This window comes from Tauraco erythrolophus, chromosome 9 (genome assembly GCF_009769465.1).
Source record: "Tauraco erythrolophus isolate bTauEry1 chromosome 9, bTauEry1.pri, whole genome shotgun sequence".
Taxonomy (NCBI): domain Eukaryota; kingdom Metazoa; phylum Chordata; class Aves; order Musophagiformes; family Musophagidae; genus Tauraco; species Tauraco erythrolophus.
The window spans coordinates 5542081-5560616 of NC_141473.1; the positions used below are offsets into that span (position 1 = coordinate 5542081).

Genomic DNA, 18536 nt, shown 5'->3' on the forward strand with positions numbered 1-18536 from the left:
GAACATGACCTCATCTTGCACAGTTTCACACAAAAAAAACCAAAACCAAACAAAACAAAACCAAACTTGAACTTCAAGAAGGGAAAATGTTTGGAAAAAAAACTAAAAATGTATTAATTTAAAAACAGTAGGAAAGATCAGCGTAGTAATAACCAGTGTAGTCTCCAAGCTCCCTCTTCTGGTCTTTTGTAGTAAATATACTGGAGTAAGCAGGTCTTCATAGAATTCCATTTGGTTTCAAAATGTATTGACTCAAAATCAAAATGAAAAGTGTTCATATAACCGAGACAAAACATTTGTTAAAGTTTTTCAGCCTCTTTCACCCTGCTTACGTTTTTTAAGCGAAGGATGTACAGACGTGGAAATTTATGGTAATATGGAATAGCACTGCACAATACCTCTTATTTTCCCTTGGGAAACCTTCGGTTTCTTGAACAGGCAGTTCTACACCGTCGACAGGGGTCGCAGCCAAAGGTACATCCCCAGAAACGAGGTTATCAACTTCTTTGCAGCTATCAGATCCGGAACTGCTGTAAAACAATTATTAAAAATAAGCTGACAGATTTCAAAAGTGCCCATGAAGCTTCAGTGAAGTGTCCTTAAGAGATGAACTTGGGCTGGATCTCAACTGAGGAGCTCTGAGGAGCACATTGTCCCCTCCCCAATACTGTCTCTCTCCCACCTCCCACAAATTACTTCTTCCTACAAACTATTTCACTTAATTCTCCGATAAGAGAAACATAACCAGAAATATTGCAAAGTTTTGACAGCTCTTATAGACCATAACATTAACTGTCAGAGAAATTGAACTGCGTATGAAATTAGTAAAATAAATAAATCACTAATGACTGCTTAGCAGTTCTCACATAGCCCTTTCTCCTCAGTGTAAGATACAAACATTCAATTAAGTGACTTGAGTGCCTTGTCTTTTAGAAAAAAATTAAACCCAGGGCTAAAAAATTCTCTTACTTTAAAAGCTCCCTATACTGTAAAGCTAAAGCACAATAATCCTGAACTCGTGGCATGAATGTTAAGATTAGGGACTGTAATACTGCTGTATTTGTTCATTCCTACGAGTCCCTCTGCTCAGCAAAGCCCCACAAGACCCCAGCTCAGAAGCATGACAGCCACGTAATGATTTCCAGAGCACGTAAATACGGATTGGGAAGACCCTTCAGAGCAAGGGAAGGCGCTGCAGGGGGCTCTGGGGAGGCATGCCTTCTCTTGGTTCCTGCAGAAAAGGACATCTTGCCCACAGCCACCAAGGAGAGCACAGGAGGAAAGCGCCACCGGAGGAGGGTAGCCCTGCCGCTCCCTTGCCCAGGGCAGACCAGAGCAGAACACACCCTTACAGCTTCCGTAACTTCCCGTTTTCTTAAGAAAACCCAAATTAGAAAAAAAACTGGATGGCAATGCAAATAACACACTTCTCTTATGAGACTTCATTATGCTCTTTAAAAGGTAAATCACCTGTGTACAAAAGGTCACCCCACAAGGAGCTCACCTGCGTTCTCCCTCACTTTAAGCAGACTGGTAACCACACTACTCCCCCTGCTCCTGGCCACACTCATTAAACTAATGACAGAAAAGGAAGTAAATAACCAATGACTTCATGTCTCAAAAGCAGAGCAGCGGAGGGTCTTGTCACGCCACACCGTCCTTTCCAGGGCACCTCTGACACACCAGAGGGACACAGATGTCCTGGCGCACCAGCCACACGCAACAGTCTCCTCGTGCCAGCTCCTGCTTCCAGAGATCCAGACACAAATGTTTAAGGAAACGTTGGTGGAACCAGGCTTTGGCTGAGAACTTTCTTTTAGGTTTCCTGAACTAAATATAAACAGTTATCTTAGCCATTCCTTTTAAAAATTCCTCTCCTCTACCCTCAGTAATCATACTGTAATTGTAGAAGGTAGATCAAGCGTGTTACTGAATAAGAGTTGGTAAAGTTCAGGGACAGATTCTTCCTTTCTTTAGAAACATGAATGCAAACAGAGGACAAACACGAATCATATCCCTAACTTCAGTTACAATATATATGAGCACGAGAACAGTTATTCCCCAAAGTGTTCATCCACTAACTTACTAAGATCATGAAAGCCAGCCTCCCCTCCGTCCTTCCTTCCTTCCTTCCTCCAGTTTGTCCAAACTGGTTTGACGACTTCCTAAATTTTCAGTCACATCAACTTAAAACAAATAAATATGTAATAATTAAAAAGCAAGCTGTTTCCTTTTCCACCCAAAGGACTTTTCCCTTTGCTAAAAATGTCTTTGTCCTAATATAGCAATGGCAACAAATATATACAAAAGCGATGTGACTATATAGGGTCACATGGAGATTAGAGAAAGTAAGGTTTTAAAGCAAAAAGTAAACTGCTAAAAATAAGCGAATGCTGAACATCTGTTTGGAGAGTAAAAGAATTGCAAACCCCAAACAATTCACAAGAGGGCCCAGCCAAGCAAGAATACCAAACACACATAAAATTATAGACCTTATGGTATGCACACATAAAGCCGTCCCAGTTAATTGCTTACAGTGGCACCTGTTCCCTCTCACCCACACCCTTCGCACAGGCCCCACTGCCCATCTGGAGCCCTTCAGCTTCCCCCTTCCAGTCTTTCCACATAGAAGGAAACAATTTTCAGAGATATACTTTGACTAATGTCATTTCTAATGCTCTCTGCAAAGCAAAACTAGCTATCAAAATACAGGCATTTTTGGAAGAGCTCTTCTCCCTGGCAAAGCACAGGGCTTACTTTTACGAGCTATAGTATCTATGGGTGTTAAAATCCACAAATAACTTCCTTTCATCTTTCCAAGCTTCATCTAAACCATCAAATACTGGATTCCTGTAAAGACCACGCCTGCCAAGTGTCAGTTGCCTTACTCGTGCAAGTGGGCTTGGAAAGGAACACGATGGAGATGCAGTTGGCAGTTGCGCTTTCTCTGACATCTTGCACCAACACAAGTACCAGGAGACGTCTGCCCGCGTGCCGTGGCAGGACAGGGCACCACGGGCTGCCACCAGCCCTCTTCCCCACCGCTGTCGCTCTGACCAGGGCAAATATTGCCCCATAGTAATTTCAGCACTGCTCAGTGTGGCATGTAATAGAATCACAACAGCGTAGTGCTACTGGTTATGGCCCATCACCACCCTGCCTGCAGATGGGTGCTGTGTGCTGGTGGCATAACAAGGTCACAAGGGACCAGGCAGAAGCAGAGCAGCTCAGAAACGGTACAGACTGCACAAATTGAGGCAGGGTAGCACAGCCACCCTGTCCAAAACACAGGCTCTGGGTCCACTCCGAACTCTCCAGACTAAGTCTGCCATCAACTCAGGTCCACGTACCAACTCATGGTATCAACTCATAGTACTTGTATTGGCTCAGACATGAAGTGGCTACATTAAAACCTCTGCTTCTCCACAGCTCTAAAACAAGACTTGTCCTTAAACTTATTTTCCAAAGAGTAATATTCTAATGGTTGTAGCAAGGATGCTCTCAAACGGGCCAAGTCTTCCCAGTGCACAATGAACTACACATTGGCCAGTCTTTATCCTGTAGAGCTGAGCTGATTAGAAAACAAACACTTTTCAAGCTCTGCTTCTGTTTAAGTAATTCTCAAAAGTCACTTTCTGACCTTCTGTGCACACAGATACCCCGGGGTGTCCTGCCGGCTTGTGCTGCTGACCCTGCGGCGCACACCCTGAGAGCATCGCAGCTCCCCAGGCTGTGAGCAATCAGGAAAAGTCCATCTGCAGACAAAGCCACACAGCTTTTAGTGCATCCGACATCACCTACCACGAATTCCCTTATGACAGCCTAATGCGTGCTCTGCAGAACAGGAGCTGGGAGCCAGGCTGATGCAGGGAACACAATGTTTTCCAACGCCAGCTCGGGTTTCGAACAGCTTTCCTTCCCCAGTGTTCAGGACAGAGCTGCACCGGCTTTGTCTGCTCTGGACTAAACGCCGTGCCGCAGCTCCGCAACCTCAGCTGGAGATTAAACTCAGGAGCAGAAGCTCTCCTTAGCATACAGAAGGGACCAGATTGGGTTGCCCTGACTGTTACCGACGGCCTGACCCTACAGACAGGTCATGCAGCACACGCTTTCCAAGTTGCCCTTTTTTCCTGGGCACCTGCAGGTTTTTGCCCGCAAGATGGCCAACAAGTTCCAAGGGAAGAGGTAGATGCTGCCCAGAAACCATGGAGCCAAGCTAAGCTGTGGTCTCCTCCAGCCAGGGCACTTATCTGCCTTCTCCACCTTTGCAATCCAAACGTTTCTCATATTAAACGTAAGTTTTGTTGCAGAGCTCTGCACCTGCAGCATAAAGATGTGTCTAGCCAAAATTTCTCCTAGTGCAACGTGTACTGGCAAATCAGAGTGAACTTGGCCTTGCAGTTCCATTGCTAAACAAAAATCCTTGGCAGAACAGCCAGTGAACTTTTTACCTAATTCCTTTCAGGGCACTCCTCTGTAAATATAGTAAATAAAATCTTACTGAGCAGATGATACCATGTTGTCTCTGATCAATACCTTATCAGCAGAGAGGAGAGAGGCAGACAGTCATCCTCAAGAAGCAAAACAAAGATACAGTTTCTTGACTGGACAGATGGAGGGACAACCTGATCTCTTATTATGCACTGCCATCTGGAAGACATTTAGCACAAACTGACCCCTGCCTTATATGCACCATTATTTTTCCCTGTCAAAGTGCACACCATCTGCATTATATGACACTCCTGACGGGGAAATAGATGGAAACAAAAGGAATTATTAGTAAATAACTAAATATATAGAGGGAAAAACAGTATATAATTGTACTTTACTACAGACAGACTCGCATAGCATCAAGCCACCTAGTAGCCCTGCTATCATTTCAGAAGTACAGCGCAGAGGTGTAACCAGTAGGCATCGACACAGAGACACAACGTGTGTGCATTAGAGAATTTTTCTGCACTCATTTGAAAAGCAGTGTGTACTATTTCTACATATAATGCCAAAAAAAACAGTGGCTTTAATATGATCATCTTGACATCGCCATATGACCATCTGGGGGTGGTGAAGCACTGGAATAGGTTGCCCAGAGAAGTTGTAGATGCCCCATTCCTCGAAGTGTTCAAGACCAAAACAGATGAAGCTTTGGGCAACCTGATCTAGGGGAAGGTGTCTCTGCTCATGCCTTAAAGATGATCTTTAAGGTGCCTTCAAACCCAAACCATTCTATGATTCTACGATGTTACTTATATAAGCAAAAATCTGCTCCATGTCACAGCTGAAGAGAAGATGAGGGAGAAGGCAATGACATGAGACAAAAAAACATCACTGAAACTCTTCCCTTGAATAAGAAAAGGCCAGTCCTGCTATTACTGATCCTCATTGCAAGCAAAATCTCATGCATTTTAAGAGTACTAATTTCATTTGCTGTTAACAGTATGTTATCAAGTTAGGTCTGACCAAAACACAGAGAAATCAGCAGTGTTTGCTACTGCTGGAAGAGAGTTGGGCCAGACCTGTTTCAGACAGGAGCTATTAACCCCTCTTCTGCCAGTCAGCTGCATCTGCAGGTGGGCACGGGTGGGAGCTATTGTGTTCCACTGCTGGGACACCAGGGAACACCTCTGCAAGGCTCATGGAGAAGTTGGACAGGAAAGACAGGTGCAAGGAGAACAGGTAGGCTTTTATCTCTCAAGCTGAACAAGGATGCAAAATAAAGGAGTAAGAAAAACAAACAATACTGACAGGAGTTAACTTGTGCAGCTTTTTTAAAAAAATAGACACAAAAATTAAAACCAACAAACACAGGCGATCTAACTGCAGCCGGATTTGCTCCAGCTGACCCCAGTGAATTTCTCTCTCACCTTCCTCCACTTCAGGGGCTGAAAAACCACCTACTTCCACGCAGAACGCCTCTGGTTTGCAACTTTTTAGCACCAAACCCTTGCAAAAACCCTTGCACCTCCATCAAGGTCAGGATATGGAAACGAGCCAGATCCTGTGGCTGTTGCACGGTCCGTGCGCCCTCACCCCGACTGGGCTCAGCCACCCCGTAGGGCTGACGACAGCTCAGCACCAGCACTCGCAGCCTGCGCGACTCGGACGAAGCAAGGAACCCCGAAACTAACTTCTGGACATTAATGGTAACAACATTTTAAAGACAGAAGTTATGAAGTAGATCAAAAGGAAAGGTATAATACTCAAAATTCCAGATCCGGATGAGAATGTGAACAGTGTGAATTCATGAGGTTTACAAGAAGCAGTAAATTAACACACTCTAAGAAGACAGCTCTTCCTAAATGTTTCCTAAGGTGACATTTAATCACAGACAGCTTGTGTGCCTTTTTCCCTACAAACAGCAAACTATCACTCTAAGGGCAACAGAGTCTTCTATTTCAGGCTGTAGTCCGGAGACCACGTATAAATCTTCCTGGAACTTTTGGTGTTAGTCTTTTTTTGTTCCTTCACATTCAGAAAGTAGCTCAAAGCTCCACCTCAATTACTGCTCACTCTTTTCTAACTGCCTTGCTACTATGGCCAACAATCCATTAGCAAGAAAAAACAGAATCCACAAAAACCCGTCGGTAACCCAATTACATTTGTTAAAAACAAAGAAACACAACTCTGAGTAAAAACTTACAAGATCTGGAAGAAATCCACATCATTAGCTTCCCGCTGTAAGCTTCTCTAGATCATCTCACTCCGGTGGTAGGAAAAACTTTGTTTCTCACAGATTCACTCAGCCAGCACTAGCGACTAACCAGCTTGGGGACTGATGGAAGACCAGTACGGGCTAAACAGCAAAGTCACCCAGCTCTTAAGGTGGATTGAGCAAAGCAAACAAGCTCCTTTCTGCCTTTGATAGCGTATCATTGCGACTTCAGCTAACCAATTTAATGCTGGCTTAAATATATTGTGTATGTTTACACTCCACTGAATTCACAATGATTGAAGGGTAAACACACCCTACAAAGCTTCCTCTACTGTTGGCAGTTAAGACAAACTCATACACCCAAAGACCTTGACAACCCAACTGCCACCAGCACTAATAAAGCAGCAGTTTCTCTTCTCAGTGCAAGTAAAAGCAGACAAAAAGCCAGTGTCCAACAGAGATGAGATACTTGAATGCTTTATAATCAGCATTATACTGTTAAGGAACTTCTCAAATTAAAGAAATGCCCAAAGGATCAGTTACCTTGTACATAATAATAATAAAAAAGGATAAGCACCTAAAAAAACCAAGGCATATACTGCACCTTCACATGGCATGACCCTCCTACGTGCCGAAGTGATTCAGTCTCAGGGAAAGGTAAACGGTATCTTCCTTTGAAGCTTTTGAGAGGGAGATCTAAATTCTAATAAAGATTTCCACTGCCAGGTGCTCAATTGACTATAGACAGACTCAGCAAACCCATCAGCAACTGGCCATACCAGACATATATCCACCCAAGAAGAGTGATAGCAATTTCTGAGCTGGCGTTGACCTCCATGGTCTTCCACTCACCCACATCAGCAACCAGTTTGCAGCTGCTTCCCACCACTCCCGCTGCGACGGCTCTGTACAATACCTTGCTGCAGTCCCAGCAGCATCTGCGGGGTCAACATTTCCACACGTTGTAGAAACAGCTAAGGGTCGCTCAGAAGGATCAAGGAGAGAAGCCAACTGTGTATCATCACCTGGCCCGGAAGGGCTGCGGAGAGAAAAGATATGGAAAAAGGCAGCCTTAGAGGTCTGAGTTATTGCAGAACTACTGTCACTTGACCGTCTGAACCCCTGGATTTCAGCATGCATATGCTGACTAGTGTGTTAGGGAACACAGGGAAAGTTGGTGATTTATATAAGTTGCTTCTGTTCACAGTTCTACTGTTCCCAGCAGACTGCAGTCACTGGATTTTTGTCTGCGTTACAACTCCAGGAGCAATGAGCACAACCCGAGAGCAAATTAACCCCATTTCGATACTGATTTTGAAAAGCAAATGAGAAAACGAGCTACTGCTTGGACAAGAGAAATGGCAAGACTTCCTTGCTTGGAAATCATGAAACACCCAGCGAGCTCGAGACAGGCTTTCACCTGCCACGGAGCTGCGTGAGGGCTCATCAGTGGGAGCACAGAGTCAGACAAAGGCATCCCGGTGTTGCAGGAAGACACCCAGCCTTGTCCCATACCGGGGAAAGCATGGTGCAGCTGAGTACCAGCACTACAGAACCAAAAGAAAACAATTTGGAAACACACCTTGAATCATAAGGAAAGGAGCCTTGCTAAAGACGGGTTTTTTCTTTAATAGACACCAAACCATGGGAACTCCCTGAAAACATTGAGTTTGTTGCCTGCTTCAACCTGACCTTCCCATGGGCCATCCAGAGCCCTGAAAGTATCAGTTTTCCCTAAAACTCGCCAAAATCTGCAGGTTTTTGTAAAATGAGATCGCTAATTGGGGTTCCAATTTCACATTGCAGGTTCACCCAAGTGGCTCAGTTTTGAGTGCCGCTTTCCTGAAGCCCCTTCTGCCCATGTTGTTTCCCGTACTAACAAGTGAACACAGCCCTGTACCCAGACGGCTGGTACCATACACAGATGGATTTGAGCAGAAGTCTATAAACTTAAAACTGTCACTCAGCATTTGGAATTTCAGCTTAAGAATAAAAATCCCTAAATCATGGAACTCAGCTTTTACACTAGACCATTACTTCCCTACCTAACCGCAAATCCAGTGGTTTGGTATGATTCTCCACCGCAGTTTAATCTTGGTTCAAAGAACATAACAAGGAGTTAAACTGCACTATAATAATGTCAGTGTTATCCCAGTAACAACTGCAGGCTACCATCTGAATATACTCACATTTCACAACTTTTAACTGAAGGATTCTGTAAAGTAACATGTTCATACGAGAGAAATGATTCGTCAAGCTTGTTTTCTGATTTTTTAATATTATTTTTAATTAATAACAGCTGCGATCCTTCGTAAGCCAGCGTTCTGCTTTTCATTTCCAGCGTTTTCACAGCATCATTCTGCACTCACTCCACTTTGTTTGTCCATGGCATCCTTGACAGCCAAGTGGCACTCTCCCCTCCGTTACACCAACACTAACAAGGGCAGAACTAAGCCATTGCACTGACTGCAGTTCTCAGATGACAGCCTAAAAAATTTGATTATTTTTTAAACTTACAATATTACTTTCATCTAATTACAATGCTAAGCAACTAGCTGTCCACATGTTCTGGTTTAACCCACCTGAGGGCTCAGCCTTGTTGTAAAGCTTTGAGCTGAGATGTTTACAAGTTCTAAAGTCCTCTAGCTTATGAGTATAAAAGGACTGGTTTTCACTCACGGCTAAGAGTTGCGTATACTTAGAGCACAAAGTGGGGTGTCCCCTCTCCTTTGCCTTAAAACGACACTTGGAAAGTAGACTTTGACAACAGGACATTGCACCTTCTTTCTTAGATACGTAAGGAGTGGAAGGCAGATGGGCAGATCTCGTTCTGGCTACTGACAGAGTGCTAAGGGTCTTCCCTGTGAACGTATAGAAAGTACAGCACAAGCCAAAACTACAGTTGAAGCTGTTGTACTGGTGTGCCCCGATTGGTGAGAGCGAAGCGTTTGCCCACCACTGCTCACATCTGCTGCACGAGGACCTCCCAGGCAGCGATTTTCACGCAGGCTACGGACAACGTAACTTGAAGCTCGGGCTTGGGGAGGTGACGGCGTAGCTGCTCATTGCCAAGCCACCCTGCTCATTGCCAAGCCACCCTGCTCTGCCTGTGCAGCACAAACAATGAGGCTTATCCAAAAGCTGCTCAGACGAGTTCCACAAGTGACATTCCTGGGCATCACAACTGCCTTCGCCTCGCAGGCGCCTGCCGCCAGGTCCCTGTTCCACGTCTCTCCAGCAACTGGTCTTTTAGGCCAATTTGTTTCAAGAATCGAGCTCTGTAAAAAGGCCATGAGTTTTTTTCCGTTCCTTCGCCCGAGTTCTGGGTCAAGCCTGGAAGAGGATCTACTTAAAATGACTTCCAAATTCTACTTATGACAAGCATGGCTGAAATAGTTTTCAAAGGAAAATATCTCGCAGTTTAAGAAGCAGTTGCTTACTAACAGCTGCAGCGAGCACACTAAATTCAGCCCAAAGACCAAGGGGTTCAGTTCGTTATTAGTGTGTCACAGGTGAAAGACGTTGCCCATGAAGCGTCCTTAGGCTCTTGAGTTTCCTAATTTCACTTCTAAGGCCTCTACTTATCCTCAAAAAGACATTTTCCAAGTCACTGTTAGAAGGCAGGTGCGCAAACCACAAGTTCCAGAGAAAGCCTGACCCATACTTGTCACTAAATATCAATGAACGAGTAAGAAATAACGGCATAAACCCACAAAATTTCTTCTATTTAAACACAGGAGGTCTGACCTCTGCCTGTGTAAGAAGTTTTCGAACGAAGGCAGGGAAGTATTTAAAATATGTACAAACCCACAGCTTTACACGCGTGGACACAGAGCTCCAACCGCTCCTCGGCTCCAACCCCGCGGACGCAGCGAGGGCTGGGTGCTCTGGTGGCTCGGTGTGCTGCTCTCCTCCTGACAGCAGTGAGACGCAAACCTTAAAACCCCAGTTTCACACTAAAGTTTTAAAATGCTTTGACACAGGTGCTGGAGACAGAAGGCACCTACGGGTCTTGGCATTTTCTCCCTGTCCATGTTTTTACAATCAGGAGAGCTAGATGTGGCTCCCTTTGAACAGTCAACAACAGCTCCAAGTTTACTCCAAGGGAAACCAATAAGCATTTCAAGCCCTGCTATCTCCTACTCCTAAACATTTGGTTGCTTGTAATGAGATAAGATTTACAGATCCGGCTCTTAATTGAGAAATCTCTGGAAAACGGCACCAACAACCACAAGGCAGGACGGAGCTCTCAGCACTCTCATCACCTGCTATTGGGCACACCAAGGCTGACAGATAGACAAAATCCTCCAGATTTCACACTTGGCTTTGTAATAACTTGGGTCAAAGAGTCAATTTTTGAGCCTCAGTTTACACATGCCTAAGAAAAAAGATTAATTAATCACAGAAAAACATCGAGAGGATTTGCTTTTTGGTAAGTTCTCACACTGCAATCTTTGAAAAGGAAAGTTCTAGCAACATCTACACCAGTTCAAATTCATTCATTCAAACACATTGTACATTGCAAAACTCCATCCATTTTATTAAGCAACTCCTTATAATATTCCTTTTTTACCTTCTCATACTTTAGTTTGTAACTTATCTCATACGTTAGCCACATTCCTTGAAATAAACTTCTAACAATAACCTGCTATAGAACTCTATGCACCTTTGGTATTTCTGTTCTTTAAAAGTATTTTCATGATGACTGGGACTCCTGTCACTATAAATTAGCAGAGTAGGAGGTAAGAAGCTATTTCTCAGATTAGAAATCAACATTACTGGTATCAGAAACTAAAACTAATCTTGTTCAGGAAACAGCTCAAGACTGCTGCATAAGCTACTATTACAGGATTAAAACCAACAAAACCCTCCTTTTCCCCCCCACCCCCATACTACTTCTTGTGAGGTAATTTAAGATCAATTTCAACATTAAAAAATTTTAGGAAAAATATGAGATGCTAAGATTGAAACGGAAGGTCTGCTTTACTTCACAAGGAATTAAGGGGACATCCATACAACCAAACGATGTCCCGCAGGGCAAGTCCATACGCCAGCAGTAGCTTTAAAAGCTCAGATACAGCAAAGACTGGGGGTCACCAGTTACTTTTGCTGGTCACTATGTATAGACATAACCAAGGCTTTACTTTTACCAGCTAACACACACTCACAGTCAAAGGTTCAAGTTTTGGGAAATACGCTGCCTTTTGTAAACCCAACGAAGACTTACTTATGCATTTAAATATGTGATTTTGGAAAAATCTCTCAAATTCCTTCTGTACTCTGAAGGAGAAACCATGCCTGAAGTGCCTCACATCAGCACTTCGTGTTGGACCTTCTGCACGCCTCAGCCAGGCTGAGTCCTGCTGAGCTGGGCGCTGTACAAACACGGTGACAAAGGCATCCCAGAGATGAAGTGGCATGTGTCATACAGGGGACACATGAGTTTCATGTACAGTGCTGTGCCTGGCAGCATTTCTACGCTTAGGGAAAAAAAAAAGACATTGCCAGGAAGATACCAGAACTGGTTCCCGGGAGAACTATTCCAGTGTCTGAGATGTACGTGCCTTCCTCTAAACTAGACCCGAGTGATGAGAACAGCTCTGGATGGGTGACCATGCTCAGAGCACCCACGATGAGCCAGCGCAGCCCACCACAGCTTGGGCAGCACCTCAGCCACACCTTGTCCTCAAGGAAGGGAACTGCCATCACCTTGGCTGAGCAACGGGAATCAAAAGCTGTGTGCGAGCTGCTTGCAGTCCACGCAGGAACGTGCCACTGCCTGGCTCCGGACACAAGGTTGTGCTTCCAGTAACAAGGGAGTCCCTTTCTCACTGCAAATTTCCATACTAATAAAGTAAGAAAAGAAAACAAACGCAGAAAATGCATTCTGGAGAACCGAAAGCATCTTTTAAAAGATCTTCTGAAGGCAATAACCCACCTACGATAAGCAACCCCAGGAAGGCAGCTGCACAGCAGCTGGCAGTCCCCGCAGGTAACTCCAAATGATCCGGCCGAGCGGGATGACGGTGCCATTGCTGTCAGGGAACTCGCGCACGAGGCGATGGAGAGCAATTCCCAGAAGCGATACCGCTCTGGCAGTGCTTGTGGAAATCCTGACAAGACAGAGAAGTTATCTTGGCAGGGGATGGTGTTTGGTCACTCATTACCTGTGGGCCTGGACTTCCTCTCTGACCCAACATTTCTTGCTTAGAAGTCCCTTAATTTTTGTAACACGTGTATCCAGATTGGTCATCTATGTGATCAGTCAAGACCACAAAATAGAGAAAAAAATATTTTTTTTTTTTTTGTCTGAGCATTCTGTATCACTCTGGTCACGTTAACACCTAAAATTTATGGCGAGTTAGCACATTAAACAAAGACAATTATTTTAGATTAAAAGACTTAAGGGGGCTGAGACGCGCGTTACAGTGCTGCTTCCTTCGCGAGCTAAAAGCGGGACAACAGAAAGCCACATAAAAGTGTTGGAAGTATAAATCACGCCTGCACAGGATGAATAAGCGTTTTGCTGTAATAACTGACAACCATTATAAAAAGCCCATAACGTCACCACCGTGCAGCTTTTCGAGCCACTGAAGGGCTCCCAGTCACCTCCTGATGTCATTGCTGCAGAATTTAAAAGTCTCCAAATCCCAACTTAGTAAACCTGAACCAAAAGTTCCCCAGCGCGATCAAACAAACCCCCCCGAAAAATCTCCTCACCCGAGCAGAAACTCGAACCCAACCACAAGCCACGGCAGGAGCCACAAAACCATCCAGCTTTTTCCTTGGAGGTAAAGGAGAGTGAATCCTCTCCCAGAGCTGGAGGCAGCAGGAGGGCATTTTACTCGGGAGAGAAGCGCTACTTTTGGTCAAAGGAGGGGGAAAAAGAAAAGGAGGGAAAAATAAAAGAGAAAAGCAGTGGAGAACAACTAACTTAGAATTCTGACCCAGACTCTAACTTCACGTTATATCATTCCCTCGCCCAACTTTCCCATCCCAAATCTCTACTTACCAAAACCGGGAAACAACCACCACCTTCGCTCCTCTCAAGTCATCCTCGGTTCCAACACAACAACCCGCAACAGGCCTTTCAGTTTCACGCGAATTCCTTCCACTTCCACCATCCGGATCGGGGCGGGGGAAGAGAAACTACGACTCCGGTAGTTTGGTTTGGGTTGGTTTTTTTTTTTTGGGGGGGCGGGGGGGAGGGAAGCGCTGCGAGCGTACAAAAGAGCGATGAAGACGGAAAAAAAAAAGCCTGGGAGCTGCTTGTTGGAGGCTCCTCCCATGAGGCTCCCTAGGAAAAGGCTGCAGCGACCAAACCTACCGCGCCCCGCGTCCTCCCCCGCCGGGGTCGGATGCCTCCGGGGCGGCCGCCCCGGAGGCATCCGACCCCGGCGGGGGAGGACGCGGGGCGAGCCCGGAGCGAGAAGGGGGGGACCCCCCCTACACGCTACTGAGAGCGATGAACGTGGATTTTATTCCTTTTTTCTTCTCTCTCTCTCTTTTTTTTTTTTTTTTTTTTCCAAAGGGGATGGAATTCTTCCACAGGACTTCTTTTTCGAGTCGTGGCAATCGGATGGCTGCTCGGAGTTTCATCTGCTGCTAAAGGGTGGGGGATGCGGCCGGAATTAAATTACAGTTTAAAAAAAAAAAAAAAAAAATCCGCTTCAGCAGAGCCTGGCTTCATTGATGGTGTTTGGCACTTTAAAAAAAAAAGTTTCAGGATGCACGAATGGTGTTTGGCCCCCGCTTTAAAGATAACTTTTTAAAAAGTTTCAGGATGCAGGAGGGTTTTTTTAACAACTTCCACTTGTTTAGAGCTGTAAATCTAAACCAAACCTTTTTATTCCTCCTCTAATTCTTGTGTTCGGTTCCAGCTCCTAAAGCCACACGAGTTTTCTTATAGGTTTCTTTACCTATAAGAAAATGGAGCAGTTTTAATTCCTTGTGTGCCCGTATTAATCTTTTAGGTTTCCTATGGGTTTATCACAGCACAAAGAATGGCTTCACAGGTAATTAAGGCTTTGCATTGAGATACACCAAATTGCATATAGAAGCTGCCAGCACCCAAGGAATTAATTGAGTCTCTACCAGGGAGATCATTATCATGTTATAACATGTCATACAATAGCTAGAGACTAAATGTCTATAATATCTATCCCACAGCAAGACCGTTGGTAGATTCATTGCTTACCAAATGCCCAATCGAGATAATTCAGATAAAATGCTGAGGCTACAGAGGCCTAAATTTAGCCAGTTATGGAGTTTCCCAGCTGACTCCATGTGCACTCTGCCTAACTGTGGTGCTAGCAACGCCTGCTTGGGTGACCAAAACTAACATTTCCTCTGCTTCAGAACTCAGTCCAGCTCTTAGCAGGACTGTGCATCTCCATTTCATGTTAGGGTACCAGCAGTGATACCAGCTGGATCTCTCAAAGTATCAATGCAGATCCGAGCCTTGGGTGGGAAAAGGTTTATTTTATTTTATTTTATTTTATTTTTATTTATTTTATTTATTTTATTTTATTTTATTTTATTTTATTTTATTTATTACTGTGACTTCTGATACAGGTACAGGCGTTCAGCCACGCTCTCATTTGAGGGGGAAATAAACTCTTTTTGTCATCTGGAAACCATTTCACAAATAGCTTCTGCAGGTATGACAGCCCTGAGGAGGAGGGCTGTCAGAGAGAATATGATTCATTAAAATAAATCTTGATTTTCTTCACAAGCAGCACTTTGGTCTGGCCAAAGCCGTGGACATGGACTAGCTACTTTCCTGCTAACAAAACCCAGTTTAGCGTTCTGGGAACGAAATGGTCATTTTGCTCAAATACACGCCTCTCCCTGTTTGTTCCTTAGCCTCTTGCTGTACCAAACCCCTTTCACCCACTGCTAAGCAGTCTCAACCCACCTTTATCACAAAAACATTTCCACTTTCCTCCCAGTGCCCTCTGCTACTTAAACATAGAAAAAACTGATTCGCAGTGACTCCAGGAACACGGTTGCTAAGGTTCACTTGATTATCCAGTTTTCCTGTGAGAATTAATCGATGTGCATTAATAGAGGCTTGGGGGAAGAAAGAAGAAACAAGCTGAAAAGCCACAGGAAAACAAGAGACAAGCAACCTCCCAGCAAGGCTGGGGAGACAATTACAGGACAGGGGCTGATTTTCAGGCTGCAGCCCGCAGTGACACGCTGTCTGGCTGAGGCTGGGACAGCCGCAGATCAAAGAGCAGTGAAAGAAAGTGTTGCAAAAGATTTCTCCGGAGGGCTGGAGCTGGAGATGAGAAGTGAGGGTGCTGATGAGAGGGACTCGGTGGCAGGAGACATCCTGCAGGATGGCCCTGCTGGAGTTTGAGCCCTTCTTCCCTGAGCTTTACTCAAGGAAAGGCCAAAAAGCGTCAGGATGGCTTGTATTGGGGAGGGGGGACTGTTGTTTTTTTTTCTTTTAATGTAGATCCCAAACGTTTTTAAAGAGCATCAGTATCTTGCATTTGGGTGAAGGATTTTATCTCAACAGTCAAAGGGAGAAGAAACACATTTATGTCCATTGGAGGGGAGATGCAGCCAGAACCACTCAATTTTGTCCAAGGGCAGTAACTGCCCAAAGAGTGGTTTGCTCAGACTTAAAAGGACGAGAGATTCTTTGGCCTGGTCATTCCTGCTTCAAGTACTTTCCTTTGCTAGATCCCCACTGTTTCCCTTTCTGTGTATTTATGTGTCCACTAAACCAACATTTACCAAGCTATATGATAGGTTGCAACCTTACAGCAGGAGACCTTGAAAGAAATAATAATCTTTTCAGTTTAGCAGTGCTAAGCAGTTCATGACACAGGTATAACGAAGCTCCTGTGATGACACTATAGTTACCTGATGCACACGGTGCTGGAAGGCAGAGCATAAATATATATATATATGGACATATACACATCACCCCTGCTTCTATGTCCCACACTGCTCCTAACAGCAGGACTGACACATGAAGATTCTCCTCAGGTGCACAACTTGGCAAGATGAGAATCTGAATTACAGAAAAATTAAAGGTACTTAAGTTCAGTACCTCCAGAAGTGCTGGATTCCAGGACATCATTTTAGGTTCTGTTTTCAGAAACCTGGACTGTGACCTTGAGAAATACCATATCTAGAAACCCCACCATACCTCTGTGCTCTATAGTCAGGGTGTTTTTAGACTGGGGGTACACACCTGGTGAAAGCTTCCAATGGACATTGTACAGCTAGTGGTGACCCACTCTGCCCAGCTCCTCTGAATTCCATCTGAGGGTTTTTCCCATGAACCATGTCACTTCTGCCAAACCAAAGCACTTGTGGGGAGTGGAATGAGTCAGCCCTCAAAAAACCCATGAAAAATCCATAAAATTGGCTTGGAAAGAATGTTACATTAAATAAATGTAAAAAAAACCCCACCCACCCACCCAACTCTCCCACACAGTTTTTCTTAAATTTTTGTATTCTGTTTTTTGAGACTACAGGATGAATTCAGATCAGATCACCAAGTTCTTCCCTGTAAGCACGAAAACAAGGCTCTTTCTTCTCCAACTCTTATTATCACTGGTCTGTAAGCAAATGCAAATACTACAATATTTGTGATAAACTTGCAAAAAAGCTAGCAAAACAGCAATGCCTATGTCTGTTCTGAAACAATAAGGCTGCATCATGCGACTAATCTTTAGGAAAATGTGCTGGTGTGATTTTGTATTGTTCTTTGTGAAAACTTAGTGCCCGTTTTTAAGGTCATTTGCAACAAAGAAAACCATATAAATATACTTCAGTTTGTTTAAAATTAAAGAGTAGTTTCTCTTTTGCATTTCCAAATCAGAGGTTGATAGTCATACACTTCGCAGAACCACAAAGCCAATCAGCTGCAAAGCAGCCTGGCTGAGATATCAAAGCTGCTTCTCTAACAAACACCTGAACTTTGGATTTCCACTACTTTCCACATACAAATTGCCCACAACCATCATTTGAGGGGGTTGAAAATTAGGTTGTGCCATTTCCAGCAATTTTTATTGGCAAAGCTTTGGGATGGTGTCTCTTTACAGTCCCAGGCTTATACCTTAAGCTTCTGCTTTGAAAAAAAAAAAAAAAAAGAAGAAAGTTTAATGTTAACCATTATATTTTTAAGGATCAAAGTGACAGGAAACTGCCATTTTGCAAATTTCCAAATGAGTACGATCGATTTCTAGAAAACCGCAGGCTAGACTCAAAGTTTCACAAATTCCAATGATAACTTCTCTACCAACCAAGTTTTTTTGGAGTTCCTGTCAGAAGAAAAAGATTTGAAGAACGCTGCATGAAACAGAAGTTTCAAGTACCATCACAACATTCAAAAATAAAAGAAAAAAAGAAGATGTGGAAAATCTTGGAGGCTTTCAGATATTCAACACAAACTAAGTCTATATTTTGACTCATTTTATGACATTGTTAAGAAGGTGAGATGGAAGTTTTAAGTATGTTTATTTTCACGACAGCTAAAATTTTTTCCTCAGTTGTTAGAAACTGAGCAATGCATACATGCTTTTTGCTTTCATTCCAGGAAACAAATCCAATCTTCTCTGTCTGATGCAGAGTTATTCTTAGCTGGCTTTGATATTTCTATCAGCTAGGAGAGCATAACAATGTTATCATGCTAACAAATTCCAAAGATTTTACATAAGCTCGAGTGCCTTAAAAAAAAAAAAAGGCTTCATTGATTACAATGTTTGTGTTTCGTTAGCCAGAGGAGCTAGGAAAAACAGGCTGAAAAAGAATAAAAAAGCAGTTTGATGAGTTTCAGTTTGCTGAAGGAAGTGCTCCATGTTTTTCAGAGCATCGTGTACAAAGCCAAGTTTTAGAAGTTGGAAAACGCCAGGTAGCTCAGGCC

General features: G+C 43.9%; 1 pseudogene; it reads right to left on the reverse strand.

Annotated features, from left to right (window-relative positions):
* Positions 1-444: 444 nt before the first annotated feature.
* LOC104376386 (uncharacterized) overlaps positions 445-18536 on the reverse strand; it is a 54131-nt pseudogene continuing 36039 nt past the window's right edge.